Source organism: Pipistrellus kuhlii, unplaced genomic scaffold (genome assembly GCF_014108245.1).
Source record: "Pipistrellus kuhlii isolate mPipKuh1 unplaced genomic scaffold, mPipKuh1.p scaffold_m20_p_1, whole genome shotgun sequence".
In the NCBI taxonomy this organism is placed as follows: domain Eukaryota; kingdom Metazoa; phylum Chordata; class Mammalia; order Chiroptera; family Vespertilionidae; genus Pipistrellus; species Pipistrellus kuhlii.
Genome location: NW_023425404.1, coordinates 110,034,942 through 110,049,698, shown reverse-complemented (window position 1 = coordinate 110,049,698; position 14,757 = coordinate 110,034,942). Strand labels below are relative to the sequence as shown.

The following is a 14,757-nucleotide window of genomic DNA, read 5'->3' as shown; positions in this document are numbered from 1 at the left end:
GCCTTGTTTTTTTAAAAATGTTTGTATTGATTTTTAAAGAAAGAGGGAGAGAGATAGAGAGAAACTTCGATGAGAGAGAAAGATCATTGATCAGCTGCCTTTTGTATACCCCCTACTCAGGATTGAGCTCACAACCCAGGCATGTATTTTTACTGGGAATTGAACAGTGACCTCTTGGATTATGGGTCAGTGCTCAATAATTGAGCCACACTGGCTGGGCACAAGTTTTATAAGTAAGATGGAACTAAAATACTAAGCAATAAAGGAGTTGGGACAAAGAAATTTAAAAGAAAAGCAATGCATTCTGAGATAATTTTTAATTGACTATAGATTTTGTTTGTTAAAAATCTATAAAGTTGCCAAAACCGGTTTGGCTCAGTGGTAGAGCGTCAGTCTGCGGACTGAAAGGTCCCAGGTTCGATTCCGGTCAAGGGCATGTACCCGTGTTGCGGGCACATCCCCAGTAGGGGGTGTGCAAGAGGAAGCTGGTCGATGTTTCTCTCTCATCGACATTTCTAGCTCTCTAGCTCTCTCCCTTCCTCTCTGTAAAAAATCAATAAAATATATTTTTAAAAAATCTATAAAGTTAAACAAGTATGAAATTCAAGTGTAGTCTCTAAAATAACAAGTTTATTCTTCTTCTTGCGGGGTGGGGGGTGGTGTGAGGCGGGGCAGACTGTTGCTTTGTTCTCCTTAATGCAAAGAAGCAGAGGGAAAGGGCCCTGGCCCCCTCAATACCATGTTTCTGGTATTGATGGTTTCTGTCTACTAGTACTATCCTCAAGCACGGGGACATTGGTAAAAAATAAAGTTTAAGCTAATTAAAAATTAAAGATGGCCACAAATTCTTGATCATTCCTCTCATTATTTGATGGAGTCTATTTTTCCATCTCTTAAATCTGGTCTGGTCTGATGATCTGTTTTGTCCCAAAGAACGCAGAACTGAAGCTATGTAACTTTCAAGGGTGGGACTTAAGATATATCTACATCGATTAGAACATTCCTTCTTGAAAGTAAGCTGCCATGCTGTGAGAAGTTCAAGCAGCAACGTGGAAAGGCTCAGGAGAAGAAACAAGTCCCCCAACCAACAGCCCTAACTAAGCACCCAGCTAGTGGCCAGCACAAATTGCCAGTCTTATTGGTGAGGCTTTTTAAAACCCGTTAGCTGTCTCATAAGCAGAAGAATTAGTAATAATTGTTGTTTTAAGTCACTAAGGTGGAATTTCAGGTTTGTTATGTTGCAGAAGATACCGTGTGCCAGGTGCACAGCACTTAGTCAGACTGTGTCCTTGCCTTTGAAGAGTGCCAGTCTGCCACAAAGGGCTCCTTGTGGTTAACTGGGCCCAAATCCATAGCCGGAGTCTGGCAGCCATCGCTGACAGAGGCCTCTCACATAAGCACGCAGCCTTCAAGGAAAAGCCCCAGACAGAGCCACCAGCCTCTTGTACTGTCTGTGTTTTTTGTTGTTGTTTTAAGTTAAATAATCACTTATCATATGGCCCAGTAATATTCTTAGAGATCTATTTATTTTCCTTTATTAGGGATGCCAAGACAAATTACCACAAATGTGGTAGCTTAAAACAACATAAACTTATTCTTTTACAATTCTGGAATCTAGAAGTCCAAAATCAAGATTGTCAGCAGTGAACAGTCTAGGAGATAATCCTTCCTTGCAGCTTCTGGTGTCTTCAAATGTTCCTTAATATAAGTCCAATTTCTGCCTATCTTCACATGGCCTTCCTATTTTTGCCTATGTCTTCTCTTCTGTCCCTTATAAGGGCATGGCCATCAGATTTTGGGGGCCCTGCTAAAACAAGATGTTTTCACATCAAGATCTTTAACTTAATCATATATTTGAGTAGCCTTTCCCCAACAAGGTTATATTCACCAAGTTCTAAGTGGTTATATCTTTTGGGGGGCCACCATTCAACACACTACACTAGCCAACAGAAATGAAAACATAATTCTCCACAAAGACTCATCTGCTGCACTAATTAAAATATCTCCAAATGGAAACAACCCATATACCCACTTACAGGTGAATAGATAAACAAAAGGTGGCACATCCATATAACATACCCACATTAAGAAAAAATAAACTATTGATATACAAAAAGCCATGGGTGAATCTCAAAAACTATGTTAAATGACAGAAAAAGATATGCAAACGCCAAAACTATGGAGACAGAAACATGTTGATGGCTTTCTTGGAGCTAGTGGTGAAAGTAGATATTGACTGCAAAATGCAAAAAAGTAGTTTTGGGAGTGATTTCAGTGTTGTAATGTTGGATGGCATGGGTTGCTACACAACTCTTATAAATTAGTAAAACTCACTGAACTGAAAATTTGCAATGGATAAATGTTATGACTCGTAATTTACAATGCTGTTAAAGTAAACTGAAAAGGGGCCGTAGCTACCACACCTGTACCTTTTTCTCTTTCAAAACCAGGGCCCCTAGTTCCTGGGATAATGTAAAAAAAGACAGATATTTAGCTGAGTCTTGGGAGAGTTTATTGTGCACACACAGTATCTCACTTAATGAGAACTAGTAGTATTTGGTTTCATATACTAGACCATTATTTCCACCACCCATTATTTAATCCTGTCAGCATTGGTCACATTTGTTTTTTATATTTGTTCCTCATTTCTCAAAACCATTATACAAATAACATATACTATCATTATTTTTCTGTAGATACAACACATTATAGTCAAATAAAGTCCATCTTGACCACAAACCTGGTCCCAATTTATTCCCCTCCTTTTTGAGATAATGAGCTTAGTGTTATACTTTTAAGATATCTTTTATAATTTTACATTCACAGTTAGTGTGCTCTAAACACTTTCCTCTGTGTGTTTGTGTTTTTAATAAATGAAATCATGATGATATATTCTTTTTAAAAAATACATGTTTATTATTTTAGAGAGGAAGAAAGAGATAGAAACATCAATGATGTGAGAGAATCATTGATTAGCTGCTGGGGGTGGAGCCCACAACCTGGGCACACGCCCAGACAAGGAATCAAACCATGACATCCTGGTTAATAGGTCTATGCTCAACCACTAAACCACGCAATTGGGTATTTTCTTTTTTGCAACTTGCTATTTTCATCTCAAAAGCTTACGTTTTGGAGCTCTAGTCATGATAGCACATAACTATTTAAAGTGCAACATGTACAGTTCACTTGTTTTAACTCTGTTCTTCCATCATATGAAAATATTGTGTTTTCTTTATTCATCCCAGTATTGGTTAACATTTAAGTGGTTCTATTATTTTGCTGCCATAAACAACACTGCAATGGGTAACTTCTTAACATGGTACAAATGTTTCTCAAGGAAACATATGAAGTAGTGAAATTGCTAGATGGCACAGTATCTATACATTCAGATTTTCTAGATCTGGCCAAATTATTCTCTGAAGAATATATTTTTTTGGTAAGGTAAAATGATTATCCCCAAAGACTACAGTCCATTACAACTATTCCTGGTCTATGATTCACTCTCCTCCATGCAGTAAATCAGAAATCTTAGATTCGTATGGTTCTGCTACTCACTGTAGCCAACTAATGGAAGGGAACTTGAGTGTGTAGGAGGCACACCCACTTTTTCAATATTTTGTCTCAGAGGTTCTGTATTCTGATTTCAACTGGTGAGAATTACTTTCAAGGCCATACCCAGCTATAAGAAAGGCTGGAAATAGTTTGACAACCACTTCCCAGCTAAAACCTGTGTTAAGAAGCGACAGAGTTTGTTCAATAGCTAGCTATATCTACAGAGTTTCATAAGAACTTTTAATCCTATCAATATCCTAATCAACATACTGGCAGAATATAATTTTTTGTCAATCCTATAGGTAAAGTATAGCATCTCATTGGTGTTTTCTTTTGTATTTCGCTGAATTTTATTGAGTTGAGGAGGACTTTACCCATCCCCCTCAAAAACTGAAAGAAAAAGAGAACAGGTAAAAATAATGGGAAGAGCTTAATGTCTGAGTTCATATATTAAAATCTAATCTCCAAGTGATTGTACAAGGAAATGGGGCTTTGTTGGTGTGTGTGTGTGTGTGATTAGGTCTTGAGAGTGGAGCACTAATGAATGGGATTAGTGCCATTTTAAAAGACGCCAGAGAGCTAGCTGTCTTTCTGCCATGTGATAAGCAGATGAGGGCCACATTAAATGACCTTGATTATTCAGTGAAGCTATGACAGCATGCTTGTATCCTCTAGACTCAGAAACATAGTGACATTTTATTTTTGTCTCCATTATGATAGAGAGAAAGCTTCTCAGGTAGGTATGTGAAACCCAGGAAGAAAAAAGAGGTTAATGTCACATACTTGAGTTTGCTGTCACTGATATCTTTTATAGCACAGAATATTCCTGGTTCCAAAGATGGGGGTAGAAATTTAATACCACCACTTTACTTGAGAGTCATTTTGCACCATCCACAGTTTAACTTAGAAAAGACATCTATCTTAACAGGCAGAAAAGATCTCATAATAAATAATAATCAAGTAATAATTAGGACTTTAAAAAGAGAGTTTTTAACTGCCAATAACTAATACCACTGTAAATAATAGCAACAACAACAACAACAAAACCCAAAACAAAACAGGAACTATAATATTTCTGGGAATTCAGGGTCAACTCAATTTTTCTCTGTGATGTTATACTCATTTATAGGAGGGGTACCATTCAAATGGCTGCTTACATGCTGTACCATTTGCCAATATATACAAATAGCTGTTTATTATTGATTCTTTAGCTCTTTAAATTCAATCTTACATCATTTCCCTATTCATTTCCCAATATGCCATGTAGCAGGAAAATAACATTTCTTTAAATTTTATGAATATTGGGAATCATTTCAACATGGAACTATGATTTTTATTTTTTACTTTTGTAGCATGTAACACATTAAATATTAATTCATAATTATGATTTCCTGAGAAATTTTAATTAAAATAGATTGGCCCAGGCCGTGGACTATTAGTTACTATAATATTAACCAGCATTGAATACAAATATTGCACATGCCAAAATAGACAAACCAATTTTTAGAGCATAACCATCTTTTTTTAGGTCCCTTTTGTGCTTGGCAATGAAAGTAATATGGGATTGAATCGCCCTGAACTTTTAATCTTGGATTTGCTGTTTCTGTTTCTACATTTAAGAATCATAGTTCTATTGAAAAACATTTAAATTCTACTGACAATTTCATTGCACTTTTAGTTTCTTGTCCTATGATTTCTTCTCAAGAGTAGACTTAAGCTTCTATTTTGCTTTCCACTTTTTTGCACTTTTATTTGATTTTTTGTTTCAGAAAAAATTTTGCTCTTATTAAAAAATTAATACACTTTATTTTTTAGAGCAGTGTTAGATTTACAGAAAAATTAAGTAGAAATTACAGAGTGTTGCCAATATACCATCTCCCTCTTGACAAATTGTCTTCCAAGACAGCTGTATTATTTTGCACTCCTGTCATCAATGAATGAGAGTTCCTGTTGCTCACTGTTCTTGCAGTACTTGGTGTTGTCAGTGTTTTGAATTTATGACAATTTTAATAGGTGTGTGTTGGTCTCTCAATGTTGTTTTAATTCATAATTCTCTAAAAAAAATATGATACTAAGCATTTTTTTCATATGCATATTTGCTCTCTGTGGTTAGGTATCTCTTCAGATTTTTAGTCCACTTTAAATTGAGTTATTTGTTTTGTTGTTGTTGACTTTTGAGAGTTTTTTATATATTTTGGTTGAAAACAAGACCTTTATCAGATGTGCTTTGCAAATATTTTCTCAAACTCTGTAACCTGTTTTCTCATTTTCTGAACCATGTCTTTCACAGAGCAGAAGTGTTTAATGCTAATGAAATCCTACTTACCAGTTTTTCTTTCACAGATCTTACTTTTGGTGTTTTATCTAAAAAGTTATCACTAAATCCTAAGTTACCTAGATTTTCTCATTTGCCTTCTTCCAGGAGTTTATAGTTTTGCATAAATATTTATGTGTCTGATCCATTGTGAGTTAATTTTTATGAGGTCATATATCTGGATATACAGCCAGCCCATTTGTTGAAAAGACTATCCTTTCTCCATTCAATTATCTTTGCTCTGTTGTCAAAACTCACTTGACTAAGTTTGTGCGAGTCAATTTCTGTCGTCTCTATCTGTTTCAATGATCTATTTGTCTATTCTTTTGTCAATACCACACTGCCTTGATTACTCTAGCTTCTAAAGTAAATCTTGAGATTGGGTAGTGTCTGTCCTCTGATTTTGTTCTTTTTTCGTAAGTATTGTGTTGGTTATTCTGTCTTTTGGTTTCCATATAAACTGTAGAATTTGTTTATTGCTGTTCAAAAAATAACTTGCCAGAATTTTGACTGGGTACTTTCTTTTGATTTTCTAGTCCTTGTTACTCAAATTTATTCTTTTCATTCCTACAGTGTAAGTTTCCAACTTTTTTCTCTAACCTTTTTTCCTGCATTGAAGCAGGAAATAAGCACACACTCTTTTTTTTTTCTTCTGAGAAATTTATAACTATTTTGAAGAGATTTGAGCTTTTCATAGTTCTACAAATGTGTTTTGTGAGATTCTTTTTACCTTGTTCAATCAGACCATGAACTCTTTCAGGCTCACTTTTCATTCTTTATCAATGATTCATTTATCCAAACAGCTAAGGAATCTGTCTACTTGACAGGAGTCAAAAGTAGCTGCTTATCAATGTGAGAAAATATTGACAACTTTCCTTTACAGTGCTATCTCATCAAGCCATTTTTGTGGCAAACTCTCACACACAGAGCTTTCTCTTTGCCTGTCTTGTGTCTCTGTTGCTCTATTGAACTTGATAAAAGGCATTTTAAGCATAGTTAAATGTGGGAATTTGGGGTACTTTCAGGCACCAAAGGATACCTTTTTTCTAGAGAGTTTCCTGCTTGCTTGAATAACCAGATACAGTAAAGTGGTAGTCAGCAAAATATTCACCAGGAAAGTATTTTAAGTTGAAAATACAGGTCTTATGTTGAGCCTGATGTCAGGGGCATATTCACAACAAAGCATGAGGCAGCATTCACAAATATTGTCACAGGTTTGTGTGATGGCAAAATGCAAGGTTTTTTTTTTATAAATAAAACTCTAGTTGAGTCAGTATCTGTACAACAAGCATGTCAAACTCAGAGGCTAATACATGCTAAATAAATAAGGTTTAAGTTTAAGTGGGCTGCCAAAAAAAAAAAAAAGCTTCAATTTTTATAGAAATGTAGGTTTATTTTAATAGAGACATACTTAATATAAAGGGCTGAAATAATGAGTAATTGTTAACATAAAATAATATAACATTTTAATAAAAATATATTTTCTTGAACATTAACTTACCAGACACTGAATAACTGCATATGCAAATAAACTTATTTTTCTTGTACTCTGAAAGTGAAATATTTCCTGTTGCAAACACCAAACAAGTCAGTCCAAGAGTAATGACATGGCAATTGGCTGCTAAAATATTCGCTGCTAGTATGAGTGGAGAGCAATAGTGCGTCTGCGCACTTAAGGTGCTAAAGGGGAAAAAATGCAATACGATTATAGTAATCATTCATTAGTGAACATTGTTGTTCGTTATTAATAATTATGTATAACAGGATATTGTAAAAATTAAGTTACAAAATTTTTATTAAAATGTTTCTTATATTGGTTGGGCCACAAAAATATTTGTTGTGGGCTGCATGTGACCTACGGGCCACGAGTTTGACATCCTTGCTGTACAATCTCAATGCATGTGTGTGCACACTCAGTGATGCAATCACATATGTGGGCAGTCTTTGCTCAGTTCCCAACTCCTAAAGGCAGAGACTTTATTTTTCCTGTATACTGCATATAGATGAATGAATCAACAGCTTATATATGAATGAACATTTGCATAAATGAAGAGTTCTATACAATTTTCTATTTTAAATAAGTCGGCTGCTTGGTAAAATTTTGGTTTTATCTTTTATCCTGTGAGTTTCTGAGGGTGATGAATTGTGCTAGTCCAATCTCTATACTTCCAATTCCTAGCACAGTGCCTGGAACTTAGCACTCAATAAATTCTTTTTTTAAATTTAATAAAGTGGAGGGTCCCTAGGTCTAGCCTGGCCTCTGTCCCAAGGCCTCTGCCACCCTGCAACACTTCTTGAAGCTTACTGCCCTAGGATGCTTCCCAATGCTTGTGGCCACTGCTCCTCCACTGCTCCACAAGGCTCCCACCCCTGCCCTGCCACTGCTCTATGAGCCCTCCCCCCACCCTGCCACTGCTCCAGAAGGCTCCCCCTGCCATGGACTGCTCGGCAAAACTCTCCCCACCCTGTGACTGCTTTATGAAACTCCCCCTGGCTGCCACCGCTCCACATTCCCCAGTCCTGTCCCACCACCAGCCCCGCTCATGGCGAGTGGCTCAGGGGACTGAGGGGGAGGGACTGAGAGGTGCTCCATGCACCTCTTGGTGACTGGTTTTTGGTCATTATGGCATTACAACCACTGGGTTTTTGTTATATAGATGATACTGAAGTAAGAGAAGCAAAGACAGAAAGATATTTGGGGTACAGAAGAGCCCAGTGGAGGACAGAAAGAGAAAAGAAAGATGAAAAAAAGAGAATGGAATGAACAAGAAGGTGCCTTTACTAAATGAAGATATGAATATTGGAATTGTGCCACAGGAAAGCCATATTTTATTTAAGAGAGATGTGAGGGACCCACCACTTCCGATCCCGCTGCCAGGAGAGGGTGTGGCTGTGAGGGCCCACATCTTGCTGCTGCCAGCCGAGCATGGTACTGGGCACCATCCCGCCCTCCTGTCTAAAGGTGCCCAGAAAAAAGGTAGCAGTAATGCTGACGCTGGTGAGCACACTAAAGTGGGATAATGGTCTAAAAGGGCCTGATGCATAAATTCATTCATGGGTGGAGTCCTTTTGGGTGGTCCGCGGATATTGGGCCCCAGCTCACACCCCTACCTGGCACCTCACCTTGACCTAGCCCTGCCCTTTCACCTGCTCCACCATCCCACCTGTGGGTTATCAGTCAGGGATGGGCCCCCCACCTGGCTCCCTCAGATCCTGGGAGCCCAGCCATGAGGGGGCCGCGACCACTGGTCACCTTCTTCAGGGCAATCGGCTGGGTGATCAGGCCCCCACTTGCTCCCTCCTTGGCCTGGCTCCACCTGCTCACCTGCTCCACCATCCCACCATGGCTTAGCGGGGCTGGCAGCACCTCTATGGCTGCCCACTGCCAGAGCTGCATTGCCAACACCTGCCATGGTCCATGCTGCCCTTTGGTGGTCAGCACACATCCTAGCAAGCAGTCAAATTCCAGGTCTCCCAGTGGAACTCCTGGCAAACAACCTCCCCAGGGGACAATTTGCATGTTAGGCTTTTATTATATAGGATCATTGTCATTTCGATTTTTATAATGGATGAGACACTTTTAAAGATCCATTGCGTTAAGTATATTTTCTTTGTACACTTACTGCCCAATCTAATTAGAAATAAGAATTTCCCATGGATGTGAGCCATAAGACATTGTGTGAGAGTTGAACCCGTTAGTACTTTCTTTGGAATTATTTCTGCTGTGTCTATTACCATCTTTAATTCTTTCTTCCTATTGTTCAAATAATAATTTTTATCTTCTCATTCTTCTACCTATTTTACTACTAATAGTATCATTACGTTCAGATAGCAATTTCTATGGCCACAGGGATTGTTTATTTTAATTTTAAAATGTAGTTCTTAAGTATTGTAGAGAATGTCAGTTTATTTTTTCACTATTTTAAAATTTCTATCATTATCCCTCATTGAATCTACTTATTGAAATTGTTCAAAACAAGCAGAACAAATAGGCAATGTTATTTGCCTTCCAAATTATTAAACCAATTCAACAAAATAAAAATGACTATACTGTAAAATAAAAATTATAAATTAATGTACAGATTAATGCTTTTTTACCTATAGAAGAAATTTACCCTAAATACAGTCAGCTGGTTTAATATTTGTAAATAATACATGTTTCCAATTTTGAATAGATTCTTTGAAATCAGTATAATATGTATTTAACTGATTTAACTATTTTAGCTTTACTCATCTATTAATTTTTATATTTCTATGATGTATTCATTCAGTATAAACTTTGGAATTTTAATATAATTATTTTAAATAAATCATATCCATGGAATTTTGTGATTTGACTCTGAGAACAGAGATGAAATTTCCATATTTACTCCACTTGAATCTTCTCATGCTATGCCTGGTGATGCTCACTTTTACTTCTTTAATTCTTTCTTACCAACCTCTATTCCAGTATATTTTCTACTTAAAATCTGTTATTTGATTATAATTTAAATTAATATGTAATTTTGAGAAATGTATAAGTAATGTAAGTATAGCAGCCTAATTTATTAAATTATTTATATTTTCAGTGTCCTCTGTTAATACCTTCTCTGATGTATTATGTATCATTATTTTTTTTGCAGGTTTGTCTGAACCCTCTGTAAACTGGCAATGTCCCAAATAGCTAGCCAGCGTTTCACAGCCTTTTCTAGCTAGAAACTCACCTGCGGAAAACAGCAATGCTTGAGGTAAACCTTTGCAGCAGTGAATATTTCATTTCAAAGTCCAAGCAGCTCAGCACTCCACAGAAACCAGCTATGAAACGCATCAGCTGTAGAAACCTGAGGCAAATCTCTTGACCTTTTAAAAATGCAATCACTGTCCTTCCTTTTGATAAGAAGTTTTAGAAAGCAGAAAACAACTTTTACTCTTTATATATAAAGCTTATTGGAAAAAAATGATTTTTGTTTACGCAAAGACATTTTTCTATATTTGGTTGATCTTAGTTTATTTGTGGTCCTAAAAAAGTGTGGTCTGATTTTCTGAGTTCAAGATGGGGACAGCACGCTGAATGATCTAGACAGTGTTAGAAGCAGTTTCATAGTAAATTTATGGAAATTTTCTGAGCATAAAAATGTAGAATTTCAATGGCTCTCTCTTAATATCTTAGAGCAGACCCAAGCCTTATGATTGATGGGTTAAATAATAGTTGCTTAACTACTATGCAAAGTGTGGTCCTCAGACCACCAGCATTAGCATATCCTGGGAGTTTGTCAGAAATATAGAATCTTGAAGCCCACACCAGAGCTACTGAATGATAATTGACTTTCCCTCACCATCTTCAGGTTGTTTGCATGCACATACATTTTCAGAAGCACTGGCTTAATCAACTTCCTAACTCAAACAATGAAAATTGAGGCTCTGGGCAGTGTTGCTGCCAGCATTGGCCCAGGCATTGAAGGGTCTTGGATTTGATTCCTAGTCAAGGGCGTGTACCTGGATTGCAGTTTTAGATCCCCAGTCCCAGTCAGGATACATTTGGGACTCTCTCTCTCTCTCTCTCTCTCTCTCAAAATCAAAGAAAAAATATTATCTGGTAAGGATTAACAACAACAAAAAACTATGAAAATGTAGGCAAATTAAATTGTGGGTTTTGTTTAGCATTAAAAATAGGCAGTTTAAAAATAATGAAAGTCACAATTTTTTTTTTAAGTCAAACCGGTTTATCTGAACCCATTTGTAGAAGAAAATAGGAAGGTTTTATTTATGTAAGAAGCATTCTCAGAAGTTAGTGCAATTTTAAGACATATGTTGTTCTGCCCAATTTCTGATGTCAGGCAGAGGTGCTCAATACCAGACATCTGTCCACTTAAAAAAATCCAGGGCGGGGGAGGAGCAATTTTAAAATAATGCATTTCATCAAGATTTTGGTCAGCTACTGGTGCAGCCTAAACTAGGTCCATAGCTTTTTTACAGAACTCTCCAGAGGACACAGTGTTTACATGTCAGCTACTGTATGCGGCAGGACTGAGGGAAATGGGGCTGTTTTCCTGTGTCATAGGTCTCCTAACCTCTGGGCATTTGGCCTGTGAGCAGACAGTGCTGTTGTGTGATCCAGGTGTTAAGCTATGGTGGTGCTTTCTGATAAAGTATTTCAAATAAAGCCTGTGTAGCATTTTTCACTGCGGCATTATTTTCAGAAGTTGAAATTGGCACCTACAGAAGAGAGACATTTATTTTACTTTAAAATTTCTGTTTTCACCGGAGGAAAGAATGATTCCTGAACCTAGTTACATAATTGGCAGGGCCTAGTGTGTCTGTTCCTGGGCAGATAAAAGGTGGTAGTTTCTGAACTGAGTCAGCCATTATTTTATCACTAAATTAGTGGAGTCGGCTATTTATTCCTGTAACTCCAGCCGGAACATTTTAGCATTAAAGTTGACTTCCTAATAAAGTAAGGAATTATCTTCATTTTACTGATCTAATTTGTTTATTGTCCTGATAAAATCCTGACTTATTTCTCCTGATTTAAATGCAATTATTGGAAATTTCATGAAATCAGGCAACTCCTGATCCAAACTACGTATGAACTGATAAGTTTTTGCCAAAGACAACAGTTACTACAAATTAGCCTTTTTTTTACTGAGACCACATTTCTTCAACTTGGATCCAGTTGAAAATTTTGAAAAGAGAAAGACTTAGAAATAGTGAGACCTACCATCTGATTCATTTCACATGCAAATAAAATTAAAAGAATTATATAATTACCATGAAAATATTTTAATGATGCATATAAATTATAAGATTTATTTAATGCATTTTCCAAACAAAAAAGAAACTCTTGAAAAATTGGCTTCCTTGTCTAGCAACTTTAAGAGTGTGATCATTATACATACATATCTTCAGAATCTGGATGGTTTTGTTACTGGGGAAGTTGAGGTTTCCCTTTCCTTACAATAGCTCAAGAAAAAGAATTTTCTGAGACTCACATGGGAGGACGAGTGCTTTTTATTTGCATGGAATTACATCCCTGTGTTCCTAAAGTACTATTTCCTTTAATCCAGTTCTGGAAGAAGTGTAGTTAGGGATTCAGTGGCACTAAAAGCAAGGCCAGTACCCAGAGTTTCTGTTCCATGTTGCAGCTGAGTCCAGCTCAGCATCCAAGCTACTTACAGTCCATTAGTCCATTGTGTGTATGTGGTGGTGGTGGGGAGGGGAGAAGGGGCTACATGGCCCTGGGCCACGTGGACGAATGCAGGAAGCAGGACAGTGAGAGCCCCATAAGCTAGGACTCATTCAAGAGCAAATTTCTTTGTTTAAGGGATTAAATATCTCAAATCTCAGTGCTCTTGCAGTGTCCACAGCCTTTCTGTCCAATAATCTGATCCCAAGTGTGACTGATAGGCAAGAACCCTCTCGACATCACCCCAAGTTTATTGGGCATGTGTCTATCTTTTCTTTGTTCCTTTGTTAATTAGGTTAATCACAGTGGTATCAGTTTCTCTTCATTGTTTCTCTAAAATGCCTAGGTTTCTTTATTTTTTTTTTCTCTCTTAGAGTTTATGATTAAAGAGAAAATAGTTTAATAGCTTTCTGTCATGGTGCTTGGATCTCTCAGCGAGAAAGCGGTCCTTGGCCTGTAAGAGTATACATTCTACCTAATTTCTCATTAGACTGCACTGAAGTCTCCCCTATGGAGCTTGCCATAAAGGTAAGAGCATAGGATCAGAGGAGGGAATCTGGCTTGCTGTCCATATTCAGCTTGACACTCTAAAGTATGGGTGCCAGGAAATGCGTTTCTGGAAGTTACCTGTTTAGACTACATGGGCATCCAGTAAAAGTAAGGAAAATCTCACCATCTACTAATTGTCCTCTTATATTATGAACTAGCTAATTTTTTAATTTTTTTAGATTGCTTATTTTCCTCTTCAAGTTTAGACTCTAGAACACTAGTTCACATTGCCCTAAAAAAAGTTATATTCCTAATATTAATCTTCAACTGTCCTAACTAAAAATTAAAAAAAATTCTCCTTGCTCTAGTATCCCAGAATTTGATGAACTATTTCTCTCCTTTATCTTCACCTTTTACAATTTTTAACAAAACGAAGTAGCCTCACTCAGTCTTTACCTTTCCAACTATGGTTCTAAATTTTTTCAAGTGTCTTCATCTACATGCCCTCCACAACTCTCATCATTTTACTTGTCTTCTCTAGAACTTTCCAGGTCAATGATATTTTATTCATCACAAACAGGTCTGTTAAATTTTCATTAGTGAGTAGGAAAAAGAGGGAGAGCATAGTGTATAATAAGCTCCATGGTAAATTTAGGTCAATGTTTTAATATGTGTAATAAGTTTAAACTTTTGACTTTTTTTTTTTTTTTTTTTTTTTTTTTAGTATTCTGACACAAGTTAAATTCTTTTAGTTTAGTGATGTTTTCACGTTATTTTGTACTATTAATAGAGGCTTGGTGCATGAAATACATGCATGGGGGGAAGAGGGGGAGGTCCCTCAGCCCAGCCTCTGCCCTCTCCAATCTGGGACCCCTTGAGGGAAGTCTGACTGCCCGTTTAGCCCAATTCATGTGAGATCGGGCCTAAACGGGCAGTCAGACACCCCTCTCACAATCCAGGACTGCTAGCTCCCAACTGCTTGCCTGCCTGCCTTCCTGATTACCCCTAAATGCTTCTGCCTGCCAGCCTGATCACCCCTTAACCACACCCTTGCCAGCCTGATTGAAGCCTAACTGCTCCCCTGCCAGCCTGTTTACCCCTAACTGCCGTTCCCTGTAGGCCTGGTCACCCCTAACTGCCCTCCCCTGCAGGCCTGGGTCCCCCCCACCCCAACTGCCCTTCCCTGCAGGCCTGGTTATCTCAACATTCCTCCTCTGCCAGCTTGGTCACCCCTAACTGC

The 14,757-nt window shown here is 37.4% G+C and overlaps 1 pseudogene; it reads left to right on the top strand.

Moving 5' to 3' along the window:
- Window positions 1-635: 635 nt before the first annotated feature.
- LOC118710350 lies at window positions 636-798 on the top strand (annotated as a pseudogene).
- The last annotated feature ends 13,959 nt before the right edge of the window (window positions 799-14,757 follow it).